The 22439-nt window shown below is 38.1% G+C and overlaps 1 protein-coding gene across 6 annotated transcripts in view; it reads left to right on the top strand.

Moving 5' to 3' along the window:
• nrxn2b (neurexin 2b) overlaps positions 1-22439 on the top strand; it is a 715289-nt gene that overhangs the window by 176669 nt on the left and 516181 nt on the right. The window lies entirely within an intron of this gene.

Here is a 22439-nt window from a genome sequence, read left to right as displayed (position 1 = left end):
GAAACTTTATAAAGGGCCATGAATGTGCTTCTAGTGATAGTCAAAGCTCTGGCGGACTCTGTGTTTCCAGCGCAGACACAGAGTCTGACAGCAGCTGCTCATGGCTGGTTATTTTGCTTGCATTTCTTTTTCATTGTCATCTACAATTTCCGTCTATCTGACCATCACCAGTCTGTTGAGCTCCTCCATAAGGAGGCGGAGGGTAGTGGCAGTCTGGCAGAGGTGAGCCAAAGTAGCTGAATCAATTCTGTGCTGTCCCATGTTTTAAAAAAATGAAAAAAAAAGTATTGATAAATATCGCGATATATTGCAGTTTTGATTTTTTTTTTTTTTCCCTCCCCTAATACAGATAGAAATGTTTTGTTTTTTTTCAAAGCAAGAAACATGAGATGTTCCAACAGGGAATGCCAACTGTGCAAATAGGCACATGATAAAAGGATCCAGAGAACAACTCTGGGCCAAAAGCAGAGTTTAAGTGTTTTGATCTCTTGAATATATTTTGAAAATGTAAAATGTATTTATTATGTAAATAGTTATTTATTTTTTAATAGTTATTTATTTTGACATGATCATCAAAAAGCAGAAATCAAGTCTGTGTTTTGTTCTTTAATATATTTTGAAAATGGAAAATATATTTTATATGTAAATAGTTATTTATTTCTTAATAGTCATTTATGTTGACATTGTTGTTTATTTTGAATAGTTATTCATTTGCAATAAATAGTTTTTCATAAATCTTTGTTTGACGAATTTATTACTGAACACTCTGCGCCACCCACCAGTATGTGGTAAATTCTCATCCTGTGTGAAACACTGCTAAAAATCCTAGTTGCACGTGGCAACTTGTCAAACGGATACATGCATACACAGGCCACACACTAGCCCCACACAAAGAGAGCCCCGCCAGAGAAGATATCATGGCCAAAGGAGTGTATCCCATTTTTTCAATTTTCCCTTCTCCCCTGTTCAGATAAAGCTCTTCTTTGGTATAAGACACACTGGATAATTGCATATAATTTGATTTTGCAGTTCAGTGACCTTGTGGTCAGTTTGTTGCACTTGACAGTAGATAGCCTGAGAGAAAGATTCAGCGTGTGACCATGTTAGTAAATGTGTGTGTATACTCTACATGTCAGCATATGTGTTTTAGGCTTTTGAGAGAAAAGATGACACAGAGCAGTGATGTCAGCCCAGTCCCCAGTGACCTGATGTCAGATACTCAACAGTAGTCTGAAGCTAGTCCTGGCACAGCAGTGTACAGTACATGCCCTGACTATTTAAGACTTGCTAATGTTATCTTGTGGATCATCAGAATCTTTTTATAGTGTCACATAATGAGAAGTTCTAATAAGTAAAGGAGAGCAGTGAAGGGCCACTGGGGATTTGAGTTCTTTGTACCTCAAGCCAGCACATTAGCATTCATAGAGTATCATGGATTAGAGCGGTAATCCTCAGGAAGCTTGTTTTTTTTTTTTTTTTTCTTTTTCAGATTTTTGCGATATCTTTGGTGCTAACCAGACATAGCTTTGGTGTTTTTACACTGTGCTGCACAGAGACTGTATTCACATTTCAAAGAGTGGAGCTGGCATTGTCACATCTCCGTTTACATTGTTGTTTCCGTTGCTCTTCCATCACTCTTTTCCTTTTCTTTTTCAGTCACAGTGACTGTCACTGTTCATGCTAACTAACTGTTAGATATTCAGTCCAAATAAACCTGAAACAAAAACCAAATCATTCTCTTCCACAGGATATATTTACCCAGGAAAGACCCAACGCACACAAATCTAGGTTTTCATAAACTAACAACCTTTAGCAAACTCGAATTTCATTTACACGAAAGGTCAGATATTATATTTTCAAACCAGAATAATATCCAATACAATCTTTACTAACTGTGATGGAAAAATCCATTGGAAGTAAATGTCTTATCTGCCTTCTTAAACTTGTAAACTGGTGACCAAGTAATGACCCCCTGCCACTAGACACAGTAAGGGACAAAGGCACCATATTTTGATGTCTCTCCCTCTCTCACGTGGGTTCTGAGCCACTAATCCAGTTTCCTCTGGGCTCCCTAGAGATGAGCTGATCCAGCAGTGACTGGTATTCAGCCCCAGACACACTGCTAGGAACGACTGCCATGGAGGGGATGAGGGCATCAAGTGCCAAATAGCTGGTGACTCAGGCAGCACCAAGCCCCTCTGATCTACCGCCAGATTCCTCTGTGGAGGTGGAGGTAGTGTGTGGAGGAGGGCGGGATTGCAGATCAAGGAGGTCAGGCTGCCCACCTCCTGAATCGAAGTGAAAATATTGCTTTGCGACGAGCAACCTGCAGCTATTACGCTTCCCTTTCTTCTGCCAAGAATTCAAAAATAGCCCAGAGAACAGATTGAGTGGTTTTCTTAAAGAGCTGTCATGGGGCTTGAAACAGCACGGTGGATCTGAGGATGAAGTCGTGACAGATGGGATCAGTGGAGCCTAGCATAACAGCCTTATCTGATTAAGCAATCCTACACTGTATGAGCACTAGCCAAAACGACCGCAGTGGTTCTGGTTTTGGCGCAATGGTGATGACAATATTTACTCTGCGTTACACTACCAAATTCCTTAAGGTTTTGGCAAAAGCACACCTTTGCTCGTACGCATGCATGCACGCACACACGCGTACGCACACACACACACACACACACACACAATGATATCAGGTGTGGCTGTGAGATAACATGGACTTCTTGCACCTGAGGGTTGTGTTGGTCTCCGGACAGCTCCTCGGGGTAACAGGCTGCTCCAATCTGTTTATCTTGTTATTTTGGATAGCCAGGTGCCGGAGAAATGGATATGATAAATATGTTCCTGCACCTCTATTACTATATTTGATACACCAAAATACATATAACACTCTAAACATGCAATTGATCCATTGAGTTTGATTTTGCACAACTCTTAGCTTGACTTGCTTATTTCACATGATGGTAGTGTAATTCAATATAAATTTAAAAACAGGTCTGTGTTTGTTCCACTCGTCTTGCACTTCATCAGTGTCGTTATGTATGCTGGTGAATGCTTACAGTTAAACAATATAGCCTTGGCAACATGGACTTAATGGGCCACAGGATTTCTGACAATATAAAAAGGATTTACCCCCAAAAGGCAATTTTGCTGCAGTGGGAAGGTCTATTAACGGGTTAGTTTTATTCCATTGCCCTATACCTGCAATCCCTGTTAGGTTTACCTCTGTGGGCAATGAACCAGGAGACAATATTTTTGTGAATATCATTGCTGATTCAAATGCACCCTTAATATAATTACTGGATTCTCTTATTCGCTTTTATAACCTTTTTCAAATGCAAATCCCCCTTGACTTTTCAGGGTTGGGCATTATGTATTTGGGTGGATAATGTAATAAAAACACACAATAGCAAGCTTAATTGCTTCTAGAGAAAGACACACTGGAAGGGGAGAAGCGAGCTCCACAGTGTTGAGGCCAAATGAAAAAAGGGGACAAAAGAAGTGGGGATGATGGAGGTTAGGAAACAGAGTGAATAGAACATAAAAGTCTGGCAGAAAAGGAAAAAAGGAGAGTACAGAGAAGACATTATCAAAAGATGAGAATGACAGAAAGATAGCAGAAGAATGTGAAGCAGTATGTGAATACACCAGTATGGCCGCCGTCATGGTAAGAAAGATACTGGAGCCAGTTGCCATGCCAACAGGGGTTGGGCTGCGGCATCTCATTCATTTGTCCACAGAAGGCCTAAGAAGTGATGAGTGACTTTCAAGAGAAACAAAACTTGGAAAGAAAGAAATTCTGTGATGTTGAAGGGAAAGAAATGGATTTCTGTCAGTCTTTTCTCTTTCACCGCAACATTCTTGGGCTGACTACAGTAGCTCACATATTTCAGGGAAATATGGCTGACACTTCAAGGTGGAACACTCCATGTCGGTAAAGAAAAAATTATTAATGAGGGCAGTGACAGCATGTTAGGAATTTCCAGGCAGGTGGTACAATGAGCAGAAATAAAGGTTCTGCTTAACCTCTTAGCCTCACTCTGCTCCACTGGTTATATTTACTGTATGTGTAACTTTTGGATTAAAACGTATTTGTATATTAGACAATTTTTTTATTGATACCCCTTCACAAATACACACACACTTGATGGGTTTTTTTCCCCTTTTTGTCTCTTTTAGTTAAGCTTTTTCTCAGCGCTCATCATACGTGAAACCCCATTCCAAACAGAGCTGGGCTATTTCACAGCACAGCGACACCAGACGTCTCCTACATTGTGTTTAACATTGTTGAAATATTTGTTTACAAGGTTCAGTGGCGTTTAATTTTCTTGTGATCAGCTCTCTCTCTTCTCTTTCTCCCTCTCCTTAGCTCCTTCTGCTCGCTCGAACTCAGGAGCCCTTTTGTTTGAATATGCAGAGGACTTTTCTCTCTCCACTGGTATTTGTTCAGTTTGCCTAATTAGTTTGGCGAGATGAAAGCAAGCAGCAGGGCTTTTTGCTCAGTGGCTGAAACTAAACGAGATACTTGTGTGTCTGAAAGAAAAAACAACTTGAGATTTTTTTGTTTCCGTAGTTTAGGGTTGAGCTCTGCCATTTATGGTGTGGCATTTCCTTTACAACAGATGAATAGACAAAAGAATGGATGTCTTTTTTCTGTCAAATTAATACTACTTCTCTTTTCCACATTAGTCTGACAATTTCCCACAAATGCAGTCGTCCTTGCATAGCAGAAATTAAAAATAAAATGGTGAAAGTTCATCTTAAGTGACGGTTCATCTCAAGAATGCTATTCAGTCCTCAATTTTATGACAATGGGTGAAGTGCATAGACCTAAGTTAAGATGATGTGTTTTTAAAGTTAATTCATCTAGTCGACAAATGATCTTTTTGCTTTAAGAACAGTTATGATATGAAACTACAATTTTATTTTTGCACAATTCAACCTGCTCAAGTTCTGCTTAAGCAACTTTAGAACTGTTTTATTCACCACTGTGTAACAAGAAACACACCATTATGCTGTTGAATGAATAAGGGATAGTTTGGACTTTTCAGTCTCAGTTAAATCAAGCTGCTTATTGTTCCCAACAAAGATCTTTCCAGCCTCAGAAAATAGGCACATGAAATATGGATACATTTGTTTCACAATTTCCATTAATTTTGCCATAATTACCCAACTCCCTCAAATGACTGAACTTCCAGGAGCACTGCAGATTCCATGGTCTAATGGGGTTTACCCAGCCCAATGAGCTAAATGAAGTTAGTGTGTCGTCTCAGTCGGAAGACATTAATTTTCCATTATGGGATGTTGTTGTAGTTACCTGCTGAGACCCACCCCCTGACACAAGACAGGAAGTCGCCCTAACAAAACCTCACAGGGAGCCACATTTCCAGGAAAAGTCATTAAGAATTTATTTTTTTCCTAACATGAAACTACAGTTCACTGCTGTGCTGTTAGTGGAGAGGAACAGGATATGAGCTCCTAAACGTTGTCTGAGGGAAGAAAAACGCTCAAGGCAAGGTGTTATTTTGTGCTAATGTCCCTATAGATTACTTTGCCTCTGACTTGAGCTTCCATGGCTCAGAGAACCAGATTTTGTTGTTGTTTTTACTTCATCTCAATGACATGGGCTTACTTTTGCAATAGAGGTGAAAATGATAGCAAAAATATCCACCTTGGAGGAGCCAAGATGGTGTTGTAGAAGGAACACTATACTTCATTGAGCTCCAATGATATTTGTCCATTTATCCGATTATTTTACGTATTCGCTTGGCGAAAGTATCATACCTTATAGCATGACTCTTGACAATTAGTTTTTGAAAATACCCTGCAACATGCCCAGAACCTTGAAAAAATCGTCTGAACGTGAAGAGTAGCACCAACTCGAACATTCTCCAGGCAATGGACAGAATAACCAATTGTATCATGAAGGCTATAGATACTAAAGTTGACACAGTACTTGTGGCTATAAGGGATCAAAGAACCCAAATACAGGCTCTGGGAGTTCAAGTCGGTAAGCCGGAAGGTAGAATGGCTAGTGTGGAGACCATTATGGTATTGTTGCAGTCAAGTGACTGCAAGTGACAACTTGACTAATTCTATGGTTAGGTGTGAGTATAGTGCTTGGTTGATCTACTGGCCGTGGGTAGGAGGAAGACCAAGGTTCCCTGCACATTTAGTGAGGATATTTCCCCATTTCCTTTAGGCTTTATTATATATTTATTTTTTGTTTTTTTTAATGTTTTTACACAGCTAAGTCATTGTACTTTTCTCTTTTTAAATGGAGTGCTTCAGGGTATTTCCAGTCCATTTCCAGTATGTCTGCATTAACAGTTTAAATTGATGGCAAATAAGCTTCAGGTCTGTATTTGGGATATACAAGGGATTCATAATCCCATTAAATGTAGGAAAATAATTACCTTCTTGAAAAAAGGATATATAGATATTACACTGATGCAAGAAACCCATCTTGATAACATAGAACATTTGAAGTTACAACAGGAAATAAAGACGTATTCTTTTTGTCATTTATAACTAGAAGTAGGGGTTTTGCTATACTTATTAGACAGACTCTGCCTTTTAAGGTGCTTAATTTTGTTAGATAAAAATTATTGTTATGTTATAATTAAAGGTAGCCTACAAGGGCAAGATATTGTTCTTGTTCTTGGACCTTACGGAAATGACAGCTTGATACAGTAATTGTGGGCATTGATTTTAATCGTATATTAAATTCAGCCCGTGGTTCTTTCTCCCCAAGCAAATTCTCCTTGTGCCATTTGTGAGGATCTCAGATTTGATGATGTATGGAGGTCTTCACCCCTCTAACAAAGAGTATACTTTTTTTCTGCAACTCATAGGTGTCAGACTAGAATTGATTATTTTTTTCTACTTAGAACTGAATTACTCAGTTTTTTCTTGTAGTATAGGCAGTACAATTATATCTGACCATGCCAGTGTGGTTATGGATATAAAACTCAAGGGTTCAATATATATCATATATCTTGGCAATGGAGACTTGGAGACTTCTTATTCTTAAAGACAATACTTTTACATCTTACTTTTCCACTGAACTGCATTTTTGTCCATTAACTTACAATCAACAGCTAATCGCTTTTATGGAAAACTTGCAAAGCTTATACAAGAGGTTTGATCATATCATATTCTGCCACTAATAGGCGCCAAAAGCTGGAACTGTCAGATAAAGAAAAAGCTTACATTAGCTGTCCATCACCTACTTTATGGAAAGAAATATTTGCTCTCAGATCAGCAATAAATTGTCTACAAGACTACTAGTCTAAGTATACTAGACAGAGGTTTTATGAATATGGAGATAAACCAGGGAAATGTCTTAGCATACCTTGCTAAAAAGAAAAAAGAGTAGAGTCCCAGCAGCTATTGTTGATGCTGTGGGCAACAAGGTATGAAAATAGGTTGATAAATGACTGCTTTAAGAAATTTGATACAAATTTGCACTATTCTGAACAGACAAGTGATGTACCTCAATTAATGGAAGACTTTTTTTCTCAGATTAATCTCCCCACAATATCAAAATTTAAAAAAAGAGATGGAGTAATTAAGGCTATTAAGAACCTCCAGAGTGGGAAGTCACCAGGACCTGATGGGTTCTGTGCGAATTTTACAAGGAGTTTCAGGACCTGCTTTTAGAACCATTACTTGAAATGTTTAATCATTGATTTTTTTCTGCAGAATTACCACAGACTCTAAGGAGGTTAACATATCACTTAGGCAATATTACAAAAAGGGAAATGCCCTGAGCCTTGTTCCTCCTATAGGCTGATAGCTCTTCTAAAATTCTAGCTACTCATTTAGAGGACCTTTTGCCCATACTAATTAAAGAAGATCAAACTGTTTTTTTAAAGGCCAGAATTTAACTAACAATGTTAGATGTCTCTTTAATGTTATTCAGGCCTTTGAACGAAAATCTGTAGTTTAGTGCTTTCCCTAGATGCAGAGAAAGCATTGTTGAGTGGTCTTTTTTATTTTACACATTTGAAAAATTTGGTCGCGGTAATAATTTTGTGAAATGGATTAATGTCATGTATAATGACCCTCAAACTGCAGTGATGACTAATGGATTTAGATCAAAGTACTTGTTTTTACACATAAAGGTACTAGGCATGGCTGTCCTCTGTCACCTCTTCTATTTGCATTGGCTATCGAGCAACTGGCTGAGCCCATTACAATGATGCCCTCTATATATGGTTTACAGGTTGGAGATGTATGTCATAAAATAACTCTTTATGCTGATAAGGATGATAAACCTGTTTAGTAAATTTTCTGGATGTGAGATTAACTTAAACAAGTCAGAGTCTATGCCCCTGGGTAGTCTTACTACCATACCTAATACTATGCCATCCTCGCATTTCCAATGGTTTCTCTTCGGTTTTGTCTATTTAGGTAGTTTTGTTACCCCATCATTTAATCAGATGTATAAAGCCAATTTTGTTCCATTATTTGGTAAAATAAGACAAGATTTAGAGCGCTGAAACTCACTTCCTGTTTCTTGGTTAGGGTTCTCCCAATTTGGTTATATATTTGTTATCCCATTGCTGGTCAAGTCAGTATCCAACATTCCTGGCAAAAATTCAAGATTGTTATTTACTGCGGTAAATGTGGAAGTTAATTTGAATCTTCCTTCCAGACTGCGGACTGATCACCATGCCTTCAGATTATTGATTTGTTTTGGACTGTTATTGGACCGTATTTGAAAAACAATAGAGGAATCATTTGGATGGGATAAAGCAATCTGGGTAACAAATTCATTTTTACCAGAGCTATTTCTCCTAACCCTAACTCTGTCTCTTAAGGGCCGATGTTAGGTTGTATTCATTTGACATTTCATTTGTCTGCTTTACTGCCACAGTGCTGCCACAGCGGTAAAAGAGGGGGCTGAACTAGATAATTGTAAATGCTTGGTGGTAGTAGAGTGCTTGAATCCTGCTGACAGCATTTTAGGATAATACCCCCCTGACCACAATGTAATCATTTTACCTCCATTATCTTGTTTTCATAATCGTTGGAAGCCAAAATCGTAATCGAAAATAAAATTTGATTAATCGCACAGCCCTACTGCACATGCTGTAGTTGTGTGTGTGGCTCTTTGTTTGTCATGTCTTAATTCAAGGCTCCCTTGTCATGTTGTTTGTTTGGTAATGCTCCTGTGACATCTTAAAAGTTGTTATGGGTTCATATGGGTTATTATGGGTGTTTTACAGCGGTTATGTTCTAGAGCACAAATAAACACCCCCTCCCCCACACATCTCCGTGCAATCCTGAGGCAGAGCACCGCAATGCCTGATTTGGTCTGAATACGGTGGCACGAGATTCAAAAGCCGGCAAACTCTTCAGCAACAGCCCTGCACCTTGGCTCAACAGCAGTTAACACGTCTCTGAAAAGTGTTATTGTTTTCTCTCAGGTAACGTTACATTAAACGTTACATTGGCATAGTGCAACAATCATCAGATAAAGTTTTCAACTGTTTCCAACTAATAGAGGAGAAACCTCTGTTAACATATTGATAAATTTAACAGAGCCAAGCTTCCCGGAAACATCTGCTCCTTCTAAAAGATCATTTATGATTTCCCATAAAGACACTAACTCATTCTTTGAACATTTCACATAATTCAGTATTAATTTTACCTCCGTGTAAAGTGAATAAACTTGATGCTTCCCAGATAATGCATCTGCCTTAACAATGTTAAGGCAGATGCATTAACAATGTTAAGGCAGATGAGCAAGTTTACACATTTGTATAAGTGCTGATTTATTAAACTGGAGTTCTACTGAGTGAAACATAATGACAGATTTAGCCAATGATATTTTATGATGTGACAATGCTGTGTTTAAGGTCTGGTTAGGTTTAGGCACAAACACCACTTGGATAGGATTCGGGAAAGATCATTTTCTGGATTAAAATGATCACAACATATTAAGAGCAAAAAAACTCTCTAGGGAGAGTGTGTATTTTTGGAGCAACGGGCCTTCAGAGCAGTAGCAGCCCCTGGGACCTACAGGATGGACCCAAAGCTTTGCCACCATGCTCACAGCTGTTGTGTTCACTATTGCTGTCGACATGAACACAGACGAGATGCAGGAGGTTTTCCGTGAATGATACACATCCAGAGCGTTTTGGAGTTGGTTTAATACTGAATATTAAGGGAACAAATGACAGACCCTTTATCAATGGTATTCACCCTCAGTTTGGTCCATTATAGTTAGGCTACAGAGAAAACCAATTATTAATTTACATTCAGTATCAGAACTTGTTTTCTTATGTGTGATTACTAGAGATATTCCTTTCAAATGGAGTGAGTACCTTTTTAGAAAAGAGTATAACCAACCTCTGCAATAAAAACAATTAAAAAAAAACAAAACATCAACTAAATTAAATTAATAACCTTGACTTTTGGTTTTCCACATTTGAAATATTTGGAGCTCTTAAATGTAGAACAGGAATCACAGTTTCCATACTACTTTAATTGGCTGGTTTGCATTTGTATAGCTTACAGCATTATCATTTCCATGTGAAAGCTGACTTCTCTTGCTGTGTTAGGGGGGTTGGCTGTTAGAGGAGAGGCTCTAAGCCGTTTTTCTACTACATGGTACTGGCTCGGTTCAACTGTACTTGCTTTACTTTTCTGGATTTTGTTTTCTATTGCCGATAGTAACCCCTCAAAATAGGACGGTTGGTTATAGTAAAGAGAAGAACGTGAGATGAGTCTGAGACTTTCATGAGACAAATCTGAGAAGTATGATCCATAAGAGATCTCATCATTTCTCCTCCTTGTCAGATTTATTTCTCTTAAATGTCCAACTGAGGCTATATATGAGAAGGTAGCATAAGAAAAATGAGAAACAGTTAAGAATTTAATTAACTGTAGTAATCAGAATCAGAAATTGATTGCGAGGGGAAATAGTGTTATTTTACAGTTGCTCACATTCTAGAAGTGAAATACATGTAAGCATAGAGAAATAATAAAAAATAGACCACAGTGAATGCGCAAACAACAACATCCATCTTCCACATATACCTGTTCGTTAAGCCATTAGCTGAGTAGTTTTGTTGGATGGCTCAGATTCAGTCATCTGTGTTCTGAGATGTTTCAGCATTTATTTGAGATGTTTACTGTCTCAAATCTTTCCAGCACTGCTCTGATGCTCACTTTTTTTCTGACTGCTGAGCTCTTGCAAAACCCAAGCCGGAAAGTGTGTTGTGTTACTATGACAACCCGCAACCGTGAGTTGTCATGTCAGCTACGACTACCTGCATATTAAAGAGTTTTTAATACGGAGATTTTGACATTTATTGCTTATTTATTCTGTTTTGTTATGTTCAAAACGCAACCTAAAACGTGGGCTAGTTAAATGTCACTGATTTTTTTTTTTTTTTTAATGTGGTGAAACGTTATTAAAAATGCGCAATCAATGGTGAAATCTTCGGTTAGACATTGGCTTGGACGAAGAAGGTATGGGGCAGTAGACTTATCTTGGACTTTTTTGGTACGCACTGCTACTCCTGGATAAATTATTTCACTCCCCTTCACTGCTGCTGCGACATTACGGTGGTAATAACGTTTTGAAATGAGTGACATCTGTATATGAGCTGGTTCCTTTGGAATATCTTACAAGTATTCTACAAAGTCTGGCAAGTCTGAAGGAATTCTTCTTCTTCCAAAACAAACGCAATTTTGAGGGCCCAAACGTGCACATCTAGGCCTACATGTTGAGTCATAGTCATAGCGCCACCCACTGACAACAGGAAGTCAGCCTTATATGACAAAGATCTGATTCACATGAAATTTTCAAGGTGTGGTCTACAGTTGATATACAGCAACATGTTGTTCATTTGATGGGTGTTCTCTAGCACCACATAGTGGACACAGGAAATGATATTCAACGCCTTCGTGCAATGTTCGATAAGAGTCTGATCCTGAACACTCAATAAAAGCCCTTCGACTACACTGCGCCCCGACGTGCGCAAGGGTGCGAGGGCCCGGTCATCACTGCTTGCAGCTTTAATTCCTTATATGTTTGTATTATTATTATTATTATTGTTATTCTTGTGGAAAAATAAGAAAATCCAATAAATCTATACAAAATCCATCTCTACAAGTCATTTAATATACTTTAGAGGTGAAATGTTTTATTTCAAGTGGAGAATGATAATTGCTTTTTTTCCCTTCCTTGATTTTTGGAGTGATTAGCCTTATTTCAAGATATTGATAGTCGAGACACGTCAGTAATTGGAAATTTTTATAATCATTTCATCCTGGATATTTTTTCAGTGGTTTTAGATAAACTAAGATTTGAAACTCAGTGTGAAATGTCATGATTAAGAAAAAATTAGAGAGCAAGAAGATAATTTGGACTGATGCTGTTTGTGGAGGGCTAGAATATTTTACATAAGAAAGGGGGCGTGGTTGCATCTGCTAATTGTCCACTTGAGGACTAGCTTCCTTCCTCTCCATCACATCTGACATTGCAATCACAGCTTCCAAAACAGGGAAAAGGAACAAGAAAAAACAAAACTGTAAAGACGGCATGCATTTTGTTGCCCATTCCCCACTTGCAGCTTCACTAATGAGTGGGGTCCAGAAGTGGTAATCAGAGCCATCCATTCCATGAAATTGGCTCTAGATAGAGGGTGGATGGACCAGGGAACAGTTGTAGGATACCTCTGCAGCACTGGCAGTTGAAGATTAGGAAGAGGAGAGGAAGGACTGATAGATACTCTGCGCAAGGACATCAGATCTCAGTGGGGACTAATGATTAGTTTTGACCTCATAAATGAAAGGAAAATGGAGGTCAGACATAGAATGTATTGGCTGTTGCAAGTTGGACCCAGCTTGGCTCTTTCTGGCCAGAAACTGAAAACATTTGGTTACTGGGAAAATACAAACAATGAAACGAAGATGCTGCCAGTTGATTTTTTTTGTTTGTTTTTGTTTTTTTTTTATTACACAATCAAAAAGGCACATGTCATACTGAAGAGATTGCAATTAACAACAACAAAAAACAACAATAACAAAAACAAAACAAATTACAAAACAGAAATAAACAATAACAAAAACACAAGTTGTCAATCAGAAATTTAGGTACATAGATATTCATAAAGGTATAGGGCTTTATGAATTTTACAACATTTTACATATTTTTTATATAGTGTTGTTTGGATATGCAGCAAATATAGGAATAGTTTTTAAAAAGCAACATTTGTGTATGAAATATTTTGCCAAATTAATTGAAATTATAATTCCCAAATTCTGTTTTCTTGCCCTCCAGTTGGAGACCAAATTTTATATTTTCATATGTTAGAATCAGAATACTTTGATCATTATGGGTTATCTAATATTTAAAAGCATCCCAAAAGATCCTGTCTTAATCTACAAGAGAGAAAAAGATTTCTATGGTTTCAATGTCTGAGTTACAGAAAGAACAAATATTTAAATCTAAATTAAATCCTTAAATCTTAAATTAATCTTTAGCCTTAGGTGGAATTGGAAAGGAGAAGTAACTAGTTCTTATCTTTGAGTGAGAGTGCATTTTTTTAATCCAAAAAGCTACATCCATCTATAACTAATGAAGGCCTCTGCGGAATAACCACAAATCGTTTCTTGCAGGATTGCCTTAATTACTGTTATATTTCCTATTAGTACTAGCAAGATAGTATTTTTCAATGAAAACATTATGTTAAAATATTACCACCGTTATCTAATAAATGTACAATAGACCAGATACCTTTCTCCATCCATTATTTGTAAAAAAAAAAAAAAGAAAAGGAAAAAAAAGATTTTCTCTTAAATAATATGCATCTATTATTCCATATCGTGTGGGGTAAAGTCAGTCGGTTTCCATTAACGGAAAACTTGTTAATGAAAAGCAGACAGCTTAACTTGGAAATGTCAAAGTCACATCTTAATAAGAAATCTATAACACTAAAATTCCCAAAGATTTTGGACGGAAAATCAAACTCAGAACTTTCACATTTTCTAATAGAAGTTTGTAACCATTTTAATTTGACGGTACCATTCATTGGATCAAAGACAATTGCATTTAGACCTCCTTTCTTAACATATTTCACAATATCACTTCTTCTTAAATAATGATACTTATTTTTCCATATAAAGTTGAAGTTAGAAGATGCTAGGACTTCAAACTTTAGAGATGCACTCTAGGACAGGAGGATGCTATATTTGCTCCATATTTTGTTATTCAGTGTTGGAAGCACTCCTCCTTTAATTGAATGCAGTTGGGTTTTATAGAAAACCTAGCAAAACACTGTAGGACCTCTGAGGATCTTTAGTCTGTCTGGTGTAAATTAGCATAAGTGAAGAAATCATCAACATCCCTTCTGTGTGTTAGCTTCAGTGGCTAAAACATGAAATTAGTCCAAGTTCTCTGACTCGACATATGGAAGTCCTATTTATTTATGAACTGTTTAATTAAGATGGAAAAGCAACTGTTCAGATCTCTACCCCTCACCAATCTCCAAGATGCTCTGATTTATTTTTCCAGACATATCCAATGACATATTAGCTGTGTTTTAATGAACAAAATGTGCGAGTCAAAGTGATTCACTCAGCGTTGTGCAGTTAATTAGGAGATGTGGGGGAGCATGATATCTTCATATGAGAGATTTTCCTCTATTCTGTATGCGGGGAGATCCTAGTCAAGTCTCAGTTATTACGCCAATAAACAACACTCAGAGTGTTTGTTTTTATTCAGCAGGGGCTTACACATATTACAGACATATTATATGGACAATTTTCAAAGTGTGAAAAAAGTTAATGTTTTATATCTTTAATTTTGCAGTATGTTGTGCCATTGCTTACAGTAAATCTAAAACACCAAAGCAATGGCAGCAAAGTTGGAGCCAAAATCAGGACAAACAATAATGTTTTGGATTATCTATCAAGGCAGTATTGGTTTGCGTACTCTCTGTCTACAAACCTTGGCATGTGCCATCTTAATTATGTAGTGTGGTCCTGTCTAATTGTAACTTTGAATAGTAAATCACATCATTTGACAGGCTTCCAAAATACTTAGTGCATCGCTCCTGACAGATGATGGCTGTTGCTGCTGTGTTAAGTAGAAAGTGACCATAAAGATTTAATGCTTCACTCGCTCAGCTTAAGTGCCTTGCCTGGGGTCAACAGTTCCCTGTGGTATTTCCAGGGAAATCACATGCATATACATACACACACACACACACACACACACACACACACACACACACACACACACACACACACACACACACATACAGAAGAGAATACTGAAATGCTGTAAAAGGAGTGCAATTTTTATTCAGATACCTGGAGAATCTAGGGCATCCTGCCAGAAACCAACACACCAACCAAGAAATAAACATGTACTCAGATTCTTACGTATATTCAGTGCGTAAGTACTATGAAATAATATATAATTTACAATGTAAATTTTACATCCATGTATTTACAAGTGTTCCAATAATCACCAGAGTGAATATGACATCATACAGGATCACTAAGTAGCATAAAGCCTGTGCAGTGCTTTTTGTGCTTTGATTGGTTGTTGTCACTATTAACTTCACACACGCACATCTTGTGTCAGTCATAAAATACATTTTCCAAACTGACTGTTCAGGTTTTCCATTTTCCAAGGAGTATTTTAGAAAACCCCCTTTTTGCTTCATTGTTGCTGAAGTAAAGATGTGCCTTTGCTTCACTCAGTTGAGAGGGAATAAGATTTGTGTTGCAATATAATCAGATAGCTGTGGTGCTGCAGCTAATGGATCCTGCAGTATATACAACCAAGCCACAACCACAAGAGCTATATGCTGCAGCCAACATGTAAGTGTCTCAAAGGGATACTCCCAAATCTCTGTAGTGTCAAATACCCAACACCTGTGGGTTTGAATGTGTCTGTTAAAAACTGGTAGTTTCATCTTTCATAGACCTGCTATCAGCTTGAATTCATGATGTTTCCAATGAATTCCAGTGGTGACAAGCTGTGAAAGCTAAAAGTCTTATGAAACTTAAAAACCACTCCTGCAGTTCGCTGTTCATATGCTCATTATGTCTCAACAACACTGCTTCTGTTGGTGGCTTGCACAGTTGGCTGTTTTGTTACTGTCACTACTATCGCTATACTTATGCGTCATTGACTTCATTTGCATTAGCCTGTATTTGTCATAACTGGCATAGACAGTTACCTTCACAAGTATTTTACTTATTTTACTATTGGAATAATATACTAAAAGCCACTAAATTGAATAAAATGAATTTTAGTCATTGTTTTATGAAGACTTACAAAGGAGAGTATAGGTTCATGTGTGCTTGACTGACATGTGATCACCTGTCAAATTCAATCTACTGCATGCTCAATCTACCTCAGCTCCATCCAGGTTTCTCAACTCAAATTCAGACATTTGCAGCATGTGCAAAACCCAAATCAAAGCTTTAAAACATTCACTCACCTGTGGGTGATGTACTGCATCCATGATTTTCTACAGTGTACTGTGTGTGTGTAAAACTGAGGACACTGCAGTGACCTGCAGACTAGGAGTTATACCGTACAGACACTGACTCAGTTTCTTTTCATGTGCAGACAAAAGCTTAACCTATTGACCATATAAGGACCAATGGATCAAAGCTTTTCCAGTCTTGGTGTTGCAAATTAACTGAGGGTCAGTGTAGACGTAATTGACAAGGGTTCATCTCAGCAAGCCTTGCTATATGTCTTTTGTTTGTTTGTTTGTTTTTGGCAGAAACATCAATAAGGCATTTTGATGTTCAACAAAGCAGCAGATGGACATTTCTCAGTATATACAGCATGTAGGGAAAACCAGGATGAAAGTAACACTTTTCAGATAAACGTCATTTTAAAAAGATTATGTTACAGACAGAAACTAATCCTATAATTTGACTTTGAATGGAGGTTGTGCGTTATTACTTTCAATCTCATCAGTCGGATGAAAGTAACCCGTGTGGGTCAAAAGTAACACAACATAAAACTGAGTTGTTTAAATTACTTTTGTTTTTATTAAAATATCTGACAATGTCCTTGGTAATATGTAATTGCAAACATATGTCCTTTATCTCAATAAAAAATTATTAAATTTCATTTTCAATTTCAATTTTCAGTTTCATCAACATTTTACAACAGTATGAACAATATAACTTTTAAAGAAATTTTAACAGTATAAAAGTGTAAAAATAACACATTTCATTCACTGTATTACCAAAATAAGTTTTTTTTTTTATTCATTGTCACAGTTGTGACAGTTGTGTGATATAGTGCTCTGTGCCCTCAGTACAGGCCTTGGACCAGTGCAGACAAAAGAGACACTGCACCCACACTTCACCAAGCAATAATGAGCTGAATGTCTCCCCACACACAAGACATTTCTCATCCTTGACCAGGGAAACTTTAGGTGCAGTGGTTTGATCAGAGTACAGCCTGCTGTAACACACACAGTGTGACCACATTAGCGGCGGGACAAAACAAACAGCTGTTACAATCGTCCCGACAATGACTCCTGACAGTTGCTTCTATACTGAAAAAATCTGACATGGCAAACGTCAAGATGTGTTAAAGTACTAAATAATCTGTCAAATGATCATGACTACGACAGATGAAACGCAACTTGTCAAATTTTCCCCAAAAAAAAAAAAATACCACTTGAGTGAATTCAGAAACAGCTTTTTGGATAAAACTCTGCAATAGTATGATGTATCCACAGGATTTTTCGAGGTTCTGGTAAATGTTGTGTGCTATATGTGCTGACGCAGTTAGACATATCAAACTTGTATGGGCTCGGAGAAAATTGCCCTGTTACTTTCATCCCGTGTTACTTTCATACTGGCTTTCCCCTACTACACATTATGAGCAAGGCAAATGCAGGATGTGTTCACTGTAAGCCTTTTATCCCTTATTAAAATCACAGTGAGCTGCAGTCTATGACTACACTGTCAGTCAGCAGCTGTGGACCCAGTGAGAAAGATTTTCACTTGATGTTCAAGTATAGAATTTTACATGTTTCTTCCTTTTGAAATAGGGCATGCTCTATGTTAATAATTTAAAACACTGAAATATATTGAAGCCTTTAACATCAATCTATAACTCTGCAAGATTTTAGAAGTCTTCTTAGCCCCTTACCTCCTACTATCTCTCCCTTTCTCTCTCTCATAGAATAGATATCCACAATGAATTATTAAAGCACTTTAAATTCTACCACAGTTTCTATATTACTTAAGCTGTGCAAAGACACTATGCATTATAAATCATCCTACTGAGATGAATATTATTCATATTCAATCAGAACCATTTTCCAACATCCTTTTAAGCAGATGTTTTTACAAATCGCACTGGTTTGTTTCTGAGCCCCCAAGGGCCATGTCTGCACTTTTTGGCAATAGGAGACATACCGTGATGATTAAGCTGTGAAACTTTATCTGTGCCCAGGCCAAGTAAAAGCCAATGATTTGTGGGTGTGTCAAACGTTTTGGTTATTGCGTAGTTTTATATCTTGTGCCAAGGGTGCACCAAGCAGTAAGCTGCACATAAAACCATTTATTGTTCTTACTTTATACTTCATGACTTTTATATGCTTCTTGTTGATATTTCTTGCTTTTTGGTAGCGCTCGCTCCCACTGAAGTCATCCAAGGCGGTATCTTTAAAAAAATTTTTAAACCGCTGTTGCATGATTACCATTTTGTGATCACTAAGTAAAGAGGAGGCTCTTGTGTCAGTATGGCATGTGCCTTCAGGAGGCACGTGAAGTACGGTGGCCATATGCTGGTTAGAATCCTTGGAGGATGAAGCTATTTAACATGCCATCCTAGCACCACAGGGGGCTCGCGAAGCAAACACATTCTTCCTTCTGACTTAGTCTATGTGTCCATCTGATGAACGAGGGATAGAGAAAGTGAGAGGAAAGGAGGTGTGGAAGGGGTAGAAAGGGATAATGATGATGACTACCATTTTTCTCTGTCCCCTCCAATTGTGCGTTGTTGCTGCTGCCCTGAGACCCAGCACATCTGTTCGTGTGTGTGTGTGTGTGTGTATGTGTGTAGGATGATGAGGCTCATCATAATCTGTGAATATTTCAGGAATGTTGTGATAGATTAATTCCTGACAAGGTTTTGAAGAACATGCTGTACCTGTTGAATGCTGTTTACAAAACAAGGACTTTTTTTTTTTACCAGTTCATTACAACTTGTCCTAACATGATCAGTGTGTCCAAATACGATTTTAGTTGAAAGTTGAAAACACAAACAAACACTTGACCTCATAATCAGTCTGTACTCAACTTTTAATTGGAGTGGGAGAAGCTGACACAACTGTTTCGTTGATGCTCACTCGCCATTCAATAATTTCTGGTAGGCACTTTTTGATTAATTCGCTCATCTTCATCATTACAGTAGGCAAGTATCAGTCTTTGGTGTGTCTATGAATTGATATCCATACAGTACATATAACCCTGGTTGGCATTGCCCGTCTTTCATGCAGTATCTGGCAGGACACTGGTGTTGGAGCCACCAACAGTCATTTAAATGAAATCAGTAATTTGCCAAGCAATAGTGACTTGTGCTCATGAGTCTTGAAAACAGAAGAAAGTGGCAGATGTGGAGGAAGAGAGCAGGAGGCAGCTGCAGCTGGCTGATGGAGGGTTGGAAGTGAAGACAGGGAGCAAGAAAGGCTGTGGAAAAAAGGGGAATACAGAATGGAGGAGGAGTGGGCAAGATTAGACGTAAGCACGTCTCCTCCTAATGGAAGAATTATGAGCCTGCTCCATCTGCCACTCAATCATAACCAGCCAATCAGCAGCAGTTCCGTCAGGCACTCCCATCTGTATTCGCCACAGAATTAAGGATGTAATCAAATGCTCAGATGTGAAGGAGGTGGGGGGTGGGGAGTTCATAGTTTGGGCTCGGTTTTGGTCACGTTGCCAGCATTTGAGGCAAGCGATACTGCTTGAGGCTGTGGTAATTTGATTTGTGCTTTAATATTGATGCAGAATGAAAGTTAAGAGAGGGAGAGCTTTTTCTTATGTTGGTTAAATTTGGATGTCTTACAGTGATCAGTAATTTAAATTTTCAGTCATGCCGCCTTTTCTCCCTCTCCCTCCACTTGCTAGTGAAAGCCATCACATCCTGATCAGGATCTGGCAAGTTAGGAGTCTGACATCCTCTGCTTCTGCCAAGACAACATAATGTGTGTGACTGGCTGTGTGTGTAAGTATGTGTGGAGCTTTTGTGTCTTTCTGTGTGGGAAGAAATGTTGTGTGAAAATAAGTTTGCCATTTTGTGTGGATCAAATTGTAACTTTCAAATATCCAGTTTCACCCTCCAATACAATACCTTGGAATGAATTGATTGCATTCTGTGTCTTTTTTGGCACCATGCAGCATACCTGTCTGAAAATCTCCGGTTAACACAGGCTGTGAAGATGTCATTGGACAACTGGCTGCCATTTCTCTGGCTTTTTTCTTCTTTTCTTCTGTGCATCCTTTTCTTACCTTCTCCTCTTCACCTTTTCTTGTCTTCCTCTGCCATAAAATTGTGCCACTGTGTCTTTTCCCCGCCTGAGCTGGATGAGGCTGGGGTGGGGGGGGGTATTTGAATGATTTGGTATGCAGCGACAGCACCGTTCTGTTTCATTGCAGGAGCCCTAGCCTTATCTCCTTAATGGATTATGAGCAAGGAAACAAAAACAGAGGGAGGCAGAATGAGAATGATTGGACTCCCTGCAAAGGGCCGGCAGGAAACGGACTGCAGCCAGATTAATAAAACACTCTGCCTGTACATTTCCTCTGCCCCTGAATCACAGATGTTATTAGGAAAGAGGACAATAGGAACAGCTTGTTGTCAAGAGTCATTTGAGCTTCTGTGGTCTTTGCATTCTGATTTGCCCGCTCACTTTTGGTGCTATAGATGTGTTTTGTGCATTCACGCTGCAGACTAACAGCTAGCCCCAGGTTATGTGTTAATTTGTTTTCTGGGACATTAAACTATCGTTTTCTTGTTTGTCCGCAAGAAAAAGCAGGCAGCAACTGAATGTTTAGGTAATCTTGGATATCTAGCACCACATTTAGCCAGTCCATGGTCTAAACGTTGATAGACAAACCTTTAGTACATTTACTGTGCATGGAAGCTGAGGTTTTGATATTGATTAGGGCTGCTTTAAAGGCTATCTCTCTTTTTAACTCCTGCTAGAGTTCTGAAAACGGTATTTTACCACATCCTTGATTCAAGAGGATAAGTGAGAGGCTGTATTGAGTCATCATATTGCTGTGTCTAAATGGCAGTATGCTGCCTAACCTCTACATCGACAGATCTCTTGATTTGACCACCATCAGCCACAGAAAATGATGAGTGCAGAATACCTCAATTTTTTTTGAAAAAAAGGTTATAGTATCTATAGATCAATACTGTTCCAAGCTATGAATCTCAGGTATCAGGACAAAAATTCAAATATATTTCACATGTGTAGTAGCTAATTCCATAGCTGAATATTAATGAAGTGCAGCCATCAGTGATGTGAATCTTTTCAAGTCTTTTAGGTAAAAAGTATCTTGAATTTTCAGCATTTTCATGTTGGTGAATGATGATCCAAACAGAAGTAAAGCACAATACTTCAAGGCTGCAACACTTGAGTTCCTTGATGCTGAAGGGCTATTTAGACTGAGCTGTTTGCTGGTATTGCCAAGAGTCTTATGTTTGAAATGGTATTGATCAAGGTAAGACAGGTTGACTTGAAAAGATTTGACCTTTTGGGGCTTCTGGTCCAACAGACATAATGTTGTTGATATTCTGTGCTGCCTGGGGTTAAATCCGATTTGCTTTAGCCACTCTGTTTATTTGGGAATAAACCCTTGCTTTAGGCTAGTTAGGACCATATTTCATTTTTATTTAAGTTCTATTTCTCTGTTATACAGTTTGCTTCCAAGAATTCAATCCATGAGACATGCTGCTGTATGTTTACAGTACATGAACACTACCAGCTAGGATGCTTGAAAATATTTTGCTATAATTTTTACCCTCCTGCCATGCATTTGTCCCTGATGATCCCCCGTACAGTAGCATTCTCAAACAGGTGCTGTACGAAGGCTGAATGTTGTATTATCAACAGTAAGAGCTATTTTTATGCATGTCATTGTGGTTGTAAACTTGTAAATGCTGCTGCTTGAGCATTGTGTATTATATTTTTTCACAATCTAGACTGGAGTGTGCATGTTAACACACACAATAAGTTCTTTTATTCTCTTTCAGTATTTTTAACCCAGTAAGTTTAAGTAATGACCTTGTGAGAGTGGGAATTGTTCAGCCTGTTGCTTCTTTGGCCACAGTTCAACCTGAAACTGGAGGTATTTTGGTGGTCATTCAAGTTCAGTTTATTTCCCAGAAGTGTTATTATAAATTTTTGCACATC

This window comes from Thunnus thynnus, chromosome 22 (genome assembly GCF_963924715.1).
Source record: "Thunnus thynnus chromosome 22, fThuThy2.1, whole genome shotgun sequence".
NCBI classification, from domain to species: Eukaryota; Metazoa; Chordata; class Actinopteri; order Scombriformes; family Scombridae; genus Thunnus; species Thunnus thynnus.
The sequence above is the reverse complement of the archived record's forward strand: the minus strand, read 5'-3'. Positions and strand labels throughout refer to the sequence as shown.